The following is a 16730-nucleotide window of genomic DNA, read 5'->3' as shown; positions in this document are numbered from 1 at the left end:
CACCTCCTCCGTCACCACCTCCATCACAATATTAAACAGACACGGGCTTAATGTAATTATGTCCCTTGATGCAAGCCAACTATCACTGGAAAACTTTCTGTCTGTCCCAGACAAGTCCAAACACTTGTCTTCACATTTCTGTACATCTCTTGCACCAACCAGACATATTTCTCTGGAACCTTCTTCTCCCTCAGACACCTCCAGACTTCTTGCCTTGGTTCTCCATCGTATGCTTTCTCCAGATCAATAAATGCCAGATGTAGCTCCCGTGGTTTCTCTCGAAACTTTTCCATCGTAACCCAAAGATAGCATCTGTTGTTGATCTACCAGGCATGATGCCAAATTGTTCCTTTGCAACCTCTACTTCCTTCCTCAATCTTCCATCAAGAACCCTTTCTAGGATTTTCATTGTATGGCACATCAACTTTATTCCTCTGTAATTTTTACAGTCTTGTGCAACCCCTTTACCCTTGTAGATGGGGACAAGAGTACTCTCCCTCTATGCCTTGGGTATATTTTCCTGTTGGCAAACTTTCATGAACAGCTCCCACAGCAGGTCAATTCCCTCTTCCCCCAGTGCCTTCCATGCCTCCACTGGAATCCTGTCGGGGCACACCGATTTTCCGTTCCTCATCCTCTTCATGGCCTCCACCACTTCCCCTCTACTGATGTTCTGCACCATCCCCTCAGAAAGCTGCCCATCTTCTCTGTGAGTCCTTGCATTTTCCTCATTCAAAAGTCCCTCAAAGTATATTCTCCATCTGTTTCTTATGTCCACATCCTTCCATAACACTCTTCATTCAGCGTCTTTGATCTGCCTCACATGTAAGATGTCCTTTGCTGCTTTATTTCTACATTTCGCTAATTGGTAAATTTTTCTCTATCCTTCCTTTGTTTCTAATTGATTATACAGATCTTGATATGCTATGGCCTTCGCCTGTGCCACAAATCTCTTAGCTTTTTGCTTTCTCTCTCTGTACATCTCTCTCTCCTTTTCCACTCTTCACTCATCCCACTTCTGCTTTGCCTTCCTCTTAGCTCTCACTGCCACTTGTACATTATTATTCCACCACCACCAACCCTCCTTCTACTCTCTAATCTTTCCAGATGTCTCATCAAGCACCTCGATTGCACACCTGAGGATCACTTTTGAATTATGTTTCCACCAATCTTGTACACTTTCCAGTCCATCCGAAATCCTCTCTAACACCCTCTCGCTAAAACGATTCCTCACACTCTTCTTTTAAGCGAAACCACTTAATTGTCTTCATCCCATGGCTTCCAGAAGTTCTTATCTTCGATCTTATTTTAAAGTCTGCGCATAGCAGTCGGTGTTGCTGTGCCACTTGATCTGTTAGAATTACTTTACAATTTTTTCACAACCTTAAGATGTTTTCTTATAGTCAAAATGTAGTCAATTTGTGACCTGTTGTTACCACTCCTAAATGTTATCAAATGTTCTTCCCTATTGTAGAAAAACGAGTTTGCATTTGCCAGATCAAACGCTACTGCAAAGTCCACAACCCTCTCTGCTTCCTGGCTCATCATTCCCACTCCGTGGCCACCATGCACCCTTTCACAGTCTCTATTCTGCCTCTCTCTGCGTCCGTTCAAGTCTCCTCTGACAATCACCATCTCGTTTTCTTCCAGTTCCCTCATTTCTTCATCTAACACGTTCCAGAACTCATCTTCCTCCTCTGCTGTACAGCCAACTTGCATGGCATATACACATAATAAGACCACCCGTTCTTCTCCAAGACCCAATTTCATTCGCATGATCCTGTCGTTCCTTTTACCCACTTCTAGTACTTCGCCCTTCATTCTGCCACACACCACAATTCCTACACCATATCTTCCCTCGTTATTCGCTCCAGAGTAGAACAACTTACATCCATCTCCCAGTTCCTTTCCCTTTTCCCCCCGTCTACCTTGTCTCCTACACATAAAATGTCCAACTTACTCTTCCTCATCATGTCTGCCACCTCTCTTCCCCTTCCAGTCATGCTTCCAACATTCAGTGTTCCCACTCGCAACATCCTCTCCACCTGCTGTGCTCGCTTCTTCAACCGCACCCGCCCTTGATGCGGTAGCCCTCGTCCACTTCTCTCAGCTGTAGGGCGATGTGGCAGCGCGTCGCTTAAGGGGGTACGCCCTAGCCCTTATATCATTTTCTCTTTGACTCATATTATAGCTAGAGCTGGCAGTGAAGTTTTACGACGTGATGCCCTTCCTGACATCAACCCTCGCCATTTATCCGGACTTGGGACCGGCACCCATTGAGGCTAGCTTGCCTCCATCGGTGGCTGCATAAGACGAAATGACTTTGCAGTATAGGAAAGATTCACCGCTAGCCCTCGAATTCTCTAATAGCATGAGGGGAAAGGAGCAAGGAGAGGAGAAATAAGCAAAGAAAGAAGGGGAGGGACCAGTCTACAAATAATATAACAGATGTATATTACATGAAGTAAGGCATGGTCCAGAATCTGGTACCTCGGGTTTGCCATGCCCATACTCACTAAAGTGAGCTCTTGAGGTTAGTGTGCTACTCTATGAGAGTATTAAAAAAAATTAGGGTATATATTTTATTAAGATTAAAAAATCCGGTTTTTACAATAATATTTCAAATGCCGATAAAGCATGTTTAAAACGAAGGACCGACCTTACCGCACAATGCATCAATGCGCATTGATTTGATTAACCAGGAGAGAAATATCATCTTGGATATTTTTTAAACATTAAGAAGGCGGTATTCTTCTGTACGGAATCTCCAGATGTACATGCATACACGAGAATCTTTTGATAGGGTAAACCATATGAATACTCTCTGAGTAGATAGCTCTATAACAATAATAATTAATATGAAGCCAAATTGACGGTGACTAAGACCAGTTCTTTAAAGGAATATGAAATTATATGCAAATTAATATACAAGGCCTAATAAAAACATGTGAGATTAGATTTCTATTAGATTTCTCATTGTCCAATAAAATTAATATAAACAGTCCAATCAAGAATATAGTGACAAGTTCATTCTTGTATAGACAAGATTGAGTCTCTTCTTCTATTAGTTTAGTCGTTATTAAGAATTAGAATTAAATAATCGTGCAATAGACCGTCACATGTATAGACGAAGCCGTTTGGTCGAAAAGACCTCGGTTCGATTCCCGTCCAAGACGTGAAGGAACCTTTATCTTGTCTCCCTCTCTCTCTCTCTCTCGACTAAAGGTGAGTTAGCTAGTCTTATATGGGGGTAGGGGTTTTTACCCGGAAATTCGGGTTTTTCGTCCCCCCATACCGGTGTGTCATATGTCCTTATCAGACATAGGAGAGACCGGGAGGCATAGGGCTAACCACTTATCCTCGAGGTAGTCGCTGTTACGAATCTTAATAGACCATGACTAATCCGAACGTAATGGGCCACTAACATACGCATAAGGTGCAGAAGGAGGCCGTCAAGTAATGTAGTTCTCAGGAAAATCTGACATTATTTCTTTCAGGTAATGACAGTTTTGTTTCTAGTTAAAATGAACAACAATAACCATTTATATAATATTTGAAGGTAGAGAGAGAGAGACATTTATTTTGCCATTTCAATCATCACTCTGTTATTGATACATTATGGTAACATGTCTGCAATAAGGTAACAATTATTCAATCAAGAATGGTTAAGTACCTCCAATACATGGATCTTTGTGCTCACATCAGTTCTTATCACCTCTTATCACCACAAGTTTTGATACAGTACGTGCACTACAGGAACCAATGCTGTTATTCTTGGCCTACTCAACAATGGCCAGTGCCGGCCCTAGGAATTTTGTCGACCCGTGCAATAGCATATTTTGCCGCCCCTTTCCCCTAAAAAAAAAACTCTTTTAATGGCGTCTTAAAAGACACGATGTTAAGCTAGGCTTCAACATGTCTGATCATAAATTCTAAATAGTAACATTAGCTAATGAAAATTCTTAAGTTAGTGAAAAATGATCATAAATTATATTTATTTACAGAAAGAGAGAGACAATTAACCCTTTAACAGTGGAATTTTGTTCTGAAAACGTGCATCTGCATGGGTAATTAAAATCAATTGCTACTAATATCGACATTACTGGGATCGCAATGAGAAGTACTTGCCATGAGCTCAGAATTCTTGGTTTCGGTCCTTTTGCTTATTTTCTCTTATGCTACTTGAGCTGTTTCAGTTTTTAGATGTGTATGCCAAGTCCCTCTTTGTTTCTGAATATCGCGTTCATTTTCCAATTTTCGTTTGCGATATTCTGCGCCTGATAGTTTTTTTTGTTTTAATCAAAGGACCTCTTTAGTATGAATTTAAAAAAATTTATACTAAATTTTATCAGACATATTGGAATGTTAAAATTATTTTAAAAGCCAAAGCCAAATCCTAATAACTCTATCAAAAAAGTATTATTAGCAATCACTGCACAACAGTATTATCAAAATACATAAATATAGTCTGTATTTATGTTTTGATTCTATTTCTTTAATTGGTTTACTCTTAACCAATTATCTCATTATGATCGTTTGGTCTCATTGGTTAAATGAGATTTACCCTCAGTCAAGGTCAACTCACGGTCAACAATGGAATCAGAAATAAATGCAAAATAGGTGTTCTACTATAGTCACGTCGTCTGATATTAACACTGACAGTGCGATATTAAACGCAACATAATACTACATTATTTTAAATGATCATGATGTAAATATATATATATAGTACTACATATATAACGACTTCCTGAAGTCTGGTTTCAACAGAGAAGGAATAAATGACTTTTTTTAAATGATTTATTTTTCGTGTACTTTAGGACGATTTTGCCGGTCCCAAAAACTTGGCGCCCCGTGCAAATGAACGGGTTGTACCGTCGATAGAGTCGGCCCTGACAATGGCAGTAGCAAATTCTTGACTTGTAAACTGATTGGTTTGCGACTTCTACAAGTCTAACTCCCAACAGTCTCGTTTCTTCAGGTAGTGTTCGTAAGGTTGAAAGGAAGAGCGAGTAGCGATATAGAGATGTAACTAAGTTGGCTTGTGATTTAAGTTAGTTGCTAGATTAACTAGCTGAGACGCGTTTAAAGTCATTAAATTGGGGATTATACTGTATTCAAGAACATTAGCGAAGGTAAGTGGACTCTAATTGCAACGAGGGCGATTCGTTAGGCCTAACAGCCGTTAGAATCGCCATTGTTAGCGTATCTATTTCAGATCCATTTACTTGCGTTTATACGCAAACTGTCAGTGATGAATGTGTTAGATTTGGACGCCCTCACAGATTCGCTGGATGAAGAGCCAGCGCTCATACTTGTAAATAAACTTCAAAGGAAATTTAAGCTCAAATGGCCATCAAACTTGATAGATCCTGATATCATTATAGACTCTCTAGATAAAGGACTGGCTTTCAGCTTCGTAAAGAAACTCCTTAAGAAGTTCGAGCTTGAATAGCCCGGCTTCCTGAATCTTTACTCTTTACCCGAAACTGATGAATATCAAAATGAAGACGTTCCTCAAATGGAGGAAAAACTAAGTCCAATTATCTCTGACTCTACTCATTCAGATCAAGAAGAGAGGCACGCGCGTAAAAAACGCAAAACCCTCGCCTCGGAGTCAGTAAACGAAAATGCCATGGATGAAGATGCCTCCAACACAGATTCCTCTGCCTCCACCAATGAAAAGGTGCCTGCAGTCATTCTTAGGGAAAAACAGAGATGGACAGCCTTAAGAACCACCATGGCCAACCTGCAAATAAATTACTCCACTGCCAAGAACTCAGAGGAGGGCATCAAAATTCAGCCCACTACAGTGTCTGACTACAGAAATCTAACCAAGGAGTTGGACACAAGAGGTATACAATATCATACCTTCACACTTACCTCGGAGAAAAATTTTAAAGTAGTACTCCGAGGAGTATCTGAAGACATTGAAACAGCTGAAATAGCTGCTGACCTCAACATGCAAGATCTGCCTCCCATCAAAGTCAGTAGAATGTACAGATCTAACAAGACCCCTATGCCTCTAGTATTGGTGGAAATACACAACATCTATAAAGATATAACTTGAAGACAATCTGTGGGCTTAAGGTCTCACCAGAGCCACTTAGGAAGAGGGCCTCTTCTGGGCAGTGCCATAGATGCCAAAAATTCGGTCATGCCAGAAGTTGTGCAAAGCTCAATACAGATGTTTAAAATGTGGTGATACCCACCCCACACATACCTGCTCCAAGCCAAAAACCACACCGGCTAAGTGCGCTAATTGTGGTGGCCCCCACTCTGCAAATTACAGAGGGTGCATTTGCCACCCAAATAACTGAGTTAATCAGTCAGTCTACCTCACTGACAGAAACGAAAGCCCCAGAAGCTCAAGTTCATCAGGCTCCTATTAGCTTGAACAAGATGACAGATGTTCACCCACCATCAACTGAGCCCCCTAAGAAAATAAATCTTCAACACCAAACAAGAACATATGCTGATGTGGCCTGCCCCAAAAAAGCAATCCATGACCAGAATATGACAAATCCACATTCAAATATAACAGCCATCATCACCTCTTCCCTTGTAAATATGTTACAGGATTTCAGTAACGCAAATCCATCACTGAGCACTACAAAAAGTTCCTTGCAGCAAACACAGTTCATTTCATCTGCACTCTCCAATGCATAGGAAAAAATTTACCCCAGATTCTCTAATGATTATCTCATGGAATGCCAACGGCCTTAAAAATAAAATACTAGAAGTGCAGGAATTCAATGACAGATATAACCCGGATATATTATTAATTAATGAGACTCATCTAAGACCTGCTGACAATCCTAAATTCAAAGGATATCAACTCTACAGGAATGACAGACTGGATTACAGAGGTGGTGGCACAGCCATCCTCATTAAAAATCACATCAATCATCATGCTGTAGCCATTCCTACAACCACCAATCTCGAACTTACAGGTATCAATGTCATCACAAACTCTATCGGAAACATAAAAATATATTCTGCTTATAACCCACCATCAAAAACATTGCTGACCACAGATCTGGATGCTATCCTCGGCATTAAACTGCCGGTTATTATTGCCGGAGATTTTTACGCAAAACATCACTCCTGGAGCAGTAGGTCTATAAATAGGAATGGCCGCATCCTCTTTAACTACACAAACACAAATTGCGCAACTGTGGCTGGTCCCTCAGTGCCATCTCACCACAGTCCTACTGGCTCATTCGACATCTTGGATATAGCTTTCCTTCAGAATGTCAACCTACAGTACTCCCTGGAATCATTGAATGAGTTATCATCAGACCACAATCCTATTCTGCTCCAACTGGGTTATCAGAGGGATCTTCCCCATTCGCCTCATACCTTCATTCCCTGGGAAAAACTATCCAAAATGCTTCCAAACTACATTGATCCTATCCCTCATATTAATTCCAAGGAAGAAATTGATTCTGCAGTCAATAAACTTACTGATCAAATCAACACAGTCATAGCATCTATCACCTCAAATTCAGTTGCCTTCAAGCCTAAACGACTACCAGATGACATAATGAACTTAATCAGGGAGAAAAATAAAGCAAGAAAAAGATACCACAACACCAGAGCACCCCAAGACAAGAAATATCTCAACAAAATGAACAGTGCAGTGAGAGATGCACTTAAAGTCCATAGAAACAAACTAAAAAAAAAATCAGCTAACGCCTTTTTATTCCCGTATACGGGGAGTAGGCGAGGCCATTTAGCCCTATCTAACTTTTGGAGACTGAGTGGGCAGTTCAATCTCCACTGATACCAATCAGAGATAGATGGCCCAAGGCTATCACTAATTAAGCGGTATTCAGTGAAGAGAGACGGCTCAAATGTGACGCCATCTCGTGGTCCCTAACCCTAACACAATAGATTTAATGTGTGAAATAATGTGGGTTCTACGGTCGATTTTCTTGAGTTTACAGGACGAAAAACACGAGTTTCCGGGAGGAAAAACTTGCTTGCCCGTCCCAGAGATCGACTAACTCGGGAACCGGTCGAAAAATGGCTTAGGAAAATTTCCTCTAGTCGCCGACTAGACTCGAAACCAAGTCTTCCTTCGTGCGGCCAAGCGCCGTGGTTGGCATGGGAAGATAAATTAGCCTCCATATCACCTGGTGATCAATCCCTTTGGAAGTTCCTGAGAAACATCAAAAACAAAAACAAATCTCTTCCTCCTCTCAAATTTGACCTGAACATTGTTTACACAGATGCAGAAAAAGCCGAAACCATAGCTAAAAATTTAGAAAAACAGTGTAGCCCTTCATGCAATAATCTAAATTTCAATCATATTTACAAAGTCCACCGCCACGTCAGACACGTGTTAAAACGGCCTGATACCTGTACCAGCCAACTCACACCTACTTCCCCAGCTGAAATTTATGACATTATAAAGAATTTAAAGAATAAAAAAGCTCCAGGGCCTGACGGCATCTCCAACAAAGTTATTAAACTGCTACCCCGAAAGGCCATCGTATATCTCACAACAATAATAAATGCTATGTTCAGGTTTAAGTATTTCCACTCTGCATGGAAGTTGGCAGACGTAGTTCCTATATACAAACCAGGCAGGGATCCTCAGTAGCCTCAAAGTTATCGTCCCATAAGTCTGATATCTAATTTGGGCAAAATAGCAGAAAAAGCTATCCTTTCCAGAATTCAACTTTCAGTAAAAAAATTAAACATCCTTCCTTCAGAACAGTTTGGTTTTCACCAATTTCACAGTACCACCCAACAAATTCATAGACTAATAGAATTCATTATCACAAGTTATAATTGGCATCAATACACCGGAGCAGTTTTTCTTGATTTAGAAAAGGCGTCAAATTATGACACTTTGGACTGCTATACAAGTTGATTTTGGCTGGCATTCCATTAGATCTAGTCCAAATCATTAAGTCATTTCTTAGTGACAGACGAATGCAAGTCAAACTAAATGATATATTATCTACCCAGCGACGCATCTTGGCAGGAGTTCCTCAAGGGTCCCTTCTGGCACCGATACTTTTCGCGATTTACATGGCGGACATTCCGCACAATCCAATGTCATCCATTACTGCCCTAAACTTAGACGACACAGCTATACTAGCCAGATCTATTAAACCGCACCTTGTCACCAAGAAAATGCAAGAAAACCTTCAGAGATTAGAGCACTGGTTCTCGGAATAAAGACTGCAAGTAAACCCTCAGAAGAGTATCGCCATGCTCTTCACTAAAAACACAATATCTCCCAAAGATGACATCTTCCTATTTAATATCAAGATTCCCTGGAAATCAGAAGCTAAATATCTGGGTGTACTGCTGGACAGAAAACTAACTTTCAGTTCACATATAAAAGCCTCATGTTCGAAAGCATCAAGAGTCATTGCACAGCTTTACCCTCTTATCAATAGGAATAGCAAGCTGAATACCAAAATAAAACTGCTCTTTTATCAATTGATGATTCGACTCATTATTACTTATGCTTCCCCAGCCTGGAGCCACACCTTAAGTACAAATATCCTCAAACTACAGAAAGTGCAAAACAAATGTCTCCGCATGATCTTGAACGCACCATGGTATGTCAGAAATGTCCAACTCCACCGGGGTACAAATATCCCCTACATCTACTCTTTCCTGCAGCCTTCAGCAGTAAAGTTCTTCTCAGTATCCTCTTCACATCCAAATGAATTAGTGCAACAAGCAGCCAATTATAATGAAACAGGCTTCTCAAAATACAGGAGACCGAAGGCCATCCTACTTCCAAATGAAGATCTCTAAATCACACTCATTCAGGCAGAGCATTTAGCTCATAAACCTTTCCTCACACAGCAATCCTTATCAGATAGCAGGGATTAAAAAAGCATTTTGCTTCACCCTTATAGTCAGCAACGTCTTGCGTCTTGCGTTTCTTCAAATCGACTGATCATTCACCGAAGAGCACATGGAAATAGTGGACCTCATCGACATTTGATCAGGTGATGAAATTTCTGGAGAACAGCAAGATCATTGTAATTGTGTAGACAGTGCAGCTGCATGAGCAAAGCGTTTCAGGGCAAGGTCAGTGTCATCACTGCAGACGGTATTAAAAATCAGAATGAAGAGAAAAAATCCTGTGTCCAAATTTTTAAACTCTCGTGACATCTACATACTGTAGTTGTATGATATGAAAATTTTCTGCTGTATGAAAAATACAGCATGGTGGTGAATTTTGAAAGTACAGTACTGTACTTTTTGTTTTCAGATATCGCTTCGCATGATGCATAATGTATTCCCGCAGAGTTTCGCAAAAATTTGGATCACCGGAAGACGATCAACGAGGTGTCAACAGCGATACTTTAATTTTGTATACCCTGTTTATATATTTAAAATTTTAATTTTTTTATGGTTCTTAGCATGTTTCTTTGTTTTGTTTTCAGTTTCTCCATGTATTTTTAGTCGGACTCCAGGTTTCACTACCACAGGTGATTGTGGGGAGTACACACCAGTGGCGCACCCAGAGGGAGGCCAAGGGGCCCGGGCACCCACCAAAGAAAAGGAAAAAACACTAGAAAAATTTCCAAAAATCTTTTCCTAATTAAAATTCATTTTTTTTATTTATGTTGTGTGCTACTTATGAATTAGCGATCACTGCAGATGCTCAGTTATAGGTCGTATGCGATGTGTAGTGTGTATTCGCAAAACGTCTACTCAACTCGTCCCCCCCCCAAAGGTCAAATCCTGAGTGCGCCGCTGGTACACACTGGTTGTAGAGCTTTCTCTTTAGGCAGTTTGGTAAATGAAACTTTTAAATATCTCTCTATAATGGTTAAAAACTTTCCATTTTGCTCATATTCTAGCTAAAATTTCATTATCAAGTTACTATGATGATTTGTCCTAAATATTCGTACGAATATTTGAATCTGTCTTTGATTTACTTAAATTTGTTATCGTTCTGGAATCTGGAGTAACCATACTTTAGGTTATTTTTGAGTTATCCATTTTTTTATAGGCCTACATCCACACTTACATCATTTAATTCAATAATCGTGCGTTCTAATTCTTTTGGTGATGTTGCTAATAGAATGATATCAACATCGAATCATAGAATGTTCAAGCATTCTCTAACAATACTCAGTCATTTTCTCTGAGTTCACTTTACAATTACTATATTCAAGAGCTTTAACAAATAATTTTGGTGAGAAAGAGCCTCCTTGTCTGACTCCGACTATTTATATATATATATATATATATTGCACGCTGACTGGAAGAACTTTTTCTAAACCCTTCTTCGACCGGCTCCGGAGTAAGTCTATCTCTGGCATGAGCAAGTGGGTATTTCCTCCCGGAAACACGGGTTTTTCATTTATATATAATATATATATATATATTCACGATACCAAGTAATTTTACATAAACTTGGTTTTTAATCCTATTTCCCAAGTAAGCAAAGAGACAAGTAAGTCAACTTTGCGCCTGCAGTAGTGCAAGTCTGAGGCAACTCGTGGTAGTGCCAGCCTGAGGCAACTCATGGTAAAGGTGAATTAAGCTCTGATCACTTTCCTTAGTATTTTCCCCTTAATGTAAAGCACATCGCCTTACGGAGATGTATGATGCTATGCATTAAAGGCAATGGTCACTATCCATACCGGTTTCGACCTTTGTATAAGTGAAGCTGGATCTAAAAATATGATGATCGCGAAAGATCGCCCAACTCCGCGTTGTACCACTCAGTGACAGGCTCACCCCGTCACCGAGAAGAACTTCTCAGCATTGGCTCTACCCTGTGGCAGGCTCACCCCACCACCACCAAAGCAGAGCCATAATCACAGCGGTGGCCCCACTCAGATACAGGCAAAAACCTACCCCCAAGCAGAGACTCTCAAATTAGAGCCAGAGCCGCACCGGTTTCGATCTTTTTGCGGTCTCATCAGTAGGAGCCAAAACTGACAATGCTAAGGGTGAATTAATGCAGAGCTTATGAATTTTACCTAAACGAGAGGCCACAAGTTGCTTTGACCTTATTAAATAAAATCTCTGAATGAGAGATAGATTTTAAAATTTTTTTTTTACTTGGGTATATTATGTATTCAAGATACCAAGTAATTTTATATAAACTTGGTTTTTAGTCCTTTTTCCCAAGTAAGCAAACAGACAAGTAAATCAAGTTTGCACCTGCACGTAGTGTAAGTCTGAGACAACTCGTGGTAGTGCCAGTCTGAGGCAACTCATGGTAAAGGTGAATTAAGATCTGATCACTTTCCTTAGTATTTTTCCCTTAATGTAAAGGACATCCGCTTGCAGAGATGTATGATGCTATGCATTAAAGGCAATGGTCACCATACCGGTTTAGGTAAAATTCATAAGCTCTGCATTACTTCAACCTTAGCATTGTCAGGTCTGGCTCCTACTGATGAGACCTCAATAAAGGTCGAAACCCGTACGGATAGTGGCCATTGCCTTTAATGTTAATGGGTAGTGACCATTGCAAAGTTAATATAAAATTATTGGTATTATAAATACATAATATACCCAAGTTTAAAAAACTTTCTCTCTCTCTCTCTCTCTCTCTCTCTCTCTCTATATATATATATATATATATATATATATATATATATATTATTAATACATAACGCCTCCAGGGAGTCCAGACTCATCGAGGGAGGGCACGTGCTCTACAACTCTCTGTCTCCGTCAACTACCATGAATCGCAACTACCATCATCTACACCAACGCAATCTACTGCCCATCATTACCACTAGTGTTTTCACAGACAATCACAAACATTCATGCCCACGGCAGGATTTGAACCCGCAGCTTTTTGGCTGGAGAGCGGATATGACGACGAACCAGGCCCGCAATATAAGGGCGAATATTCCGGGTGTGCTAGGTGTGTGGTGCTAATCCGCGAAATTTATGTATCACCTATATTATAATTTTACATTTATTGCCGTTAAAGACTTCCCCTTTCCCAATTTTTTGGGGAAATCTTTAATGAAGTTTGCAGACTTCACTCGATTCCTAAAATTGAACACAATATACTACTGTACTAATATTTTCATTAATGTCATTATCTTCTTCAGGAGGGTAATAAAGCATTAGTGCTTCACGAAGAAGGCACTTTTCGGAGCGTAAACGTTGCGTCACATTCGCGTTAATAGCCTGGATGTGCTTTCGAAATGCATACACCTTTGAGCCATTCGAAAAAAAGATGTAAAGAGGGGGGCTCTCAGTGGGTCAAATTCTTAGTTTTCTACTATTTTCAAACAGCTGGGAAGGCGGGGCCTAGTGAGCTAAAACTTTGAACTCACTGAGTATCTAGCGGATGTGATTGGTTATTATGTCAACCAATCCAATTGAACGTTGTAAATTGTCACGAGTTGAGCGCTTTTCGTATCCGATGTATATCACAAACGGTTGTTACGCATGTTTTCTGGAACGGAAAATTTGAAAGTGGATGTTAGGAGAAAAATGCTAATTGTTTTTTCTTTTGCTTGTGCAGTATAGCATCTGTTGAGGTTGCAAAGTTTTTTAACAGTATATAGAGACATTTTTATTCTAGTCTTCAGAAACAACAGATAGTAAAAAAATATCTATTCCTGAATTAAAATGAATATTCTGTGTATTATAAGATGTTGTTGATCTACAACAAAATACCAGCACATGTGAGATTGATAAGACAGAAAAACCGCTAATACTAAAAAAAAAAAAAAAAAAAAAAAAAAACTAATGAATTTAGAATTCCCGAAAGTGTAGATAATTCCGATAATGATCGGATGTTAACAAAATAAAATTCTTGGAAAACAGAGCGATATATACAAAAACCAGAAAAATACACATAACACGTGCAACAAATTTTACGAAATGATTTGCTGCTTCATCAAACCATATTCATTCTTGTATTCTCTCGCTCTCTCTTCATAAGTTTTTTTTTTAATTATGCCATAATAAACTCACTTATTCATGTTTAGAATTTATAGGATTGTGCTAATCGCTCTACCATATCACACATGATAATTATTAATTATTCTTTGCCATTAATGAAAGTGTTTCTACTCACTGTTATTCTTTCCTATTCTCACATGTCTTATGGATGATGGTTCACATATTTTTAATTTTTGAGTATTTCAAATATACCAACCAAATATAGCATTCTCCTTCATTGTTGTTTTCTAATAAATCATAAAACAGATTGTTCTCTGACTGTACGCAGAAGTATTCAAAGTTATTCTGCAATTAATTGCATTGGACCAATTAAGATAAGCGCTGATGCGCTATGCCTTCCCAAAACATTCATACATCGATAAAATGCGATCACATGGTCATGGGCGTCCGCGGAGGGGAGCACTTCCTACCAGGATCAATTAAAAAATTCAACAAATTATAATCGTAAAATTGATTCAGTTATGTAATCTTACATCCTCAACCCTGGGAATACTTTTTCTGTCTTAAAATTTTATTATGGGTTTGTCTGCTTTGGCCCATGGCAGGGTAGCCATAGAACCACTACCCAGGACACACACATATCGCGAATTTCAATTAAATAATTCGTTTACCATTAATGAAAGTATTCCTACTCAGACTTATTCTTTCGTTTCATTTCCTATTCTCACAAGTTTTATAAATGAGGGTTCACATATTTCAATCTTTGAGTATTTCAAACATACCAACCAAATATAGTATTCTCCATAATTGTTGTTTTCTAATAAATCCTAAAACAAGCAGATTGTTCCCCCACGGTACGCAGAAGTATTCAAAGTTATCCTGTAATTAATTGCATTGGAATAATTAAGATGAGTGCTGATACGCTATGCACTCTGAAAACTTTCATACATCGATAAAAATGCAATCATATGGTCATGTGCATCTGCAGAGGGGTAAAAAACGGGGCACTCCCTCAGGGATCGAGTAAAAAGTTCAACAAATTATAACCTTAAAAGTGATTGAGATATGTAACCTTACTCCCTCACCCATGGAACGCTTTTTCTGTCTTTCATAATTTTATTATGGGTTGACCTGTTTCAACCTACGGCATGGTAGCCATACAACATATGTTTTATTGTAGCAATAAAGCATGTGTTCCTGTTTTTGGTTCATCTATTTCTGGTTTGCGAAAAAAATGCTGTTGTGAACAGCAATCAGTACGTTTGCCGTCTATGTCTAGTGAGTCACTGAGTGAACTGTGAATTGTAAATTTATAGTTGGATGTGTTATGTAATAATAATAATAATAATAATAATAATGAAACAAACTTAAAAAGAAAAAAATGCATTTTTAAAAGTTAAGTGTATATAATTTAATATTATTTTAGTTGTTAGTTTTATTATTTTTTTGCTTTTAAACTGAAATAATTTAATTTTGGATTTTGGGATTAATTAATTAGTTTATTTTTAATAAAATATGCTGGTCAATTATAAAAAAATCAGCTAACACCTTTTTATTCGCATATAGGGAGTAGATGAGGCCTTTTAGCCCTACCTCACATTTGGAGACTGAGTGGGCAGTTCAATATCCACTAGCAGCCAATCAGAGATAGCTGGCCCAAGGCTATCATTAATTAAGCGGCACACAGTGAAGAGAGACGGCTCAACTAGTGCCGCCATCTCGTGGTCCCTAACCCTAACACAATATATTTAATATCTGAAATAATGTGGGATCTACACTCGATTTCCTTGAGTTTATGGGATGAAAAACCAAAGTTTTAGGGAGAAAAAAACATGCTTGCCTGTGCCAGAGATCGACTAACTCGGGAACCGGTCGAAAAAATGCTTAGAAAAATTTCCTTTAGTCGATGACTAGATCGAAACAAAGTCTTCCTTCGTGCAGTCAAGCGCCGTAGTGTGCAAACGCCACAGCCACTGAGCTACACAGTTCAATATTTTTATATATGATATTTTGCTAAAAACTGTATTAATTCCGAATACTTTTTCCCCAAGAATTGAAGATCATTAAAATCGATGTAAAATGAAAATAATGTATTTATTGTTTACGTCGACTTTAATGTAGCTATCTCCACGTTTTGCCTTCTCCCAAAAAAATTTCCATATATATATATATATATATATATATATACACTATCTCCACTCTCTCTATATAAAGAGATAAGCCGAAATTTGAAACGTTTTTATGTTACGTTTTTTGTCTCTTCATTGTCTTGAGTCAGGATTAAACCATAAGCCAATTAAGCCGTTAAGCTGATAAGCCGATAAGCCATTAAGCTGATTAGCTGAAATTTGAAACGTTTCACATCCAACAATGTGTTTGCCTTCATGAGACAACAATTTGTTGGATATTTCAAAACAATAGAGACCCTGCTTATCAGCCTGGATATCGAATGGTTGTGCGCCGAAGGCGCCAGGGGGGGGGGAGTTCTCCCTAGTATATATATCTGATATATAAATACATATATATATATATATATATATATATATAGAGAGAGAGAGAGAGAGAGAGAGAGAGAGAGAGAGCCTGTGTAGCTCAGTGGATGTGGCGTTTGCATACCGCGGCGCTTGGCCGCACGAAGGAAGACTTGGTTTCGAGTCTAGTCAGCGATCAGAGGAAATTTTTCTAAGCCTTTTTTCGACAGGTTCCCGAGTTAGTCGATCTCTGGCACGGGAAAGCGCGGGTTTTTCCTCCCAGAAACTCGGGTTTTTCTTCCCGTAAACTCAAGAAAATCGACCGTAAAACCCACATTATTTCAGACATTAAATATATTGTGTTAGGGTTAGGGACCACGAGATGGCGGCACA

Source organism: Typopeltis vanoorti, chromosome 4 (assembly GCF_054136105.1).
Source record: "Typopeltis vanoorti isolate ZY-2024b chromosome 4, IOZ_Tvanoo_1.0, whole genome shotgun sequence".
Lineage (NCBI taxonomy): Eukaryota > Metazoa > Arthropoda > Arachnida > Uropygi > Thelyphonidae > Typopeltis > Typopeltis vanoorti.
The sequence above is the reverse complement of the archived record's forward strand: the minus strand, read 5'-3'. Positions refer to the sequence as shown.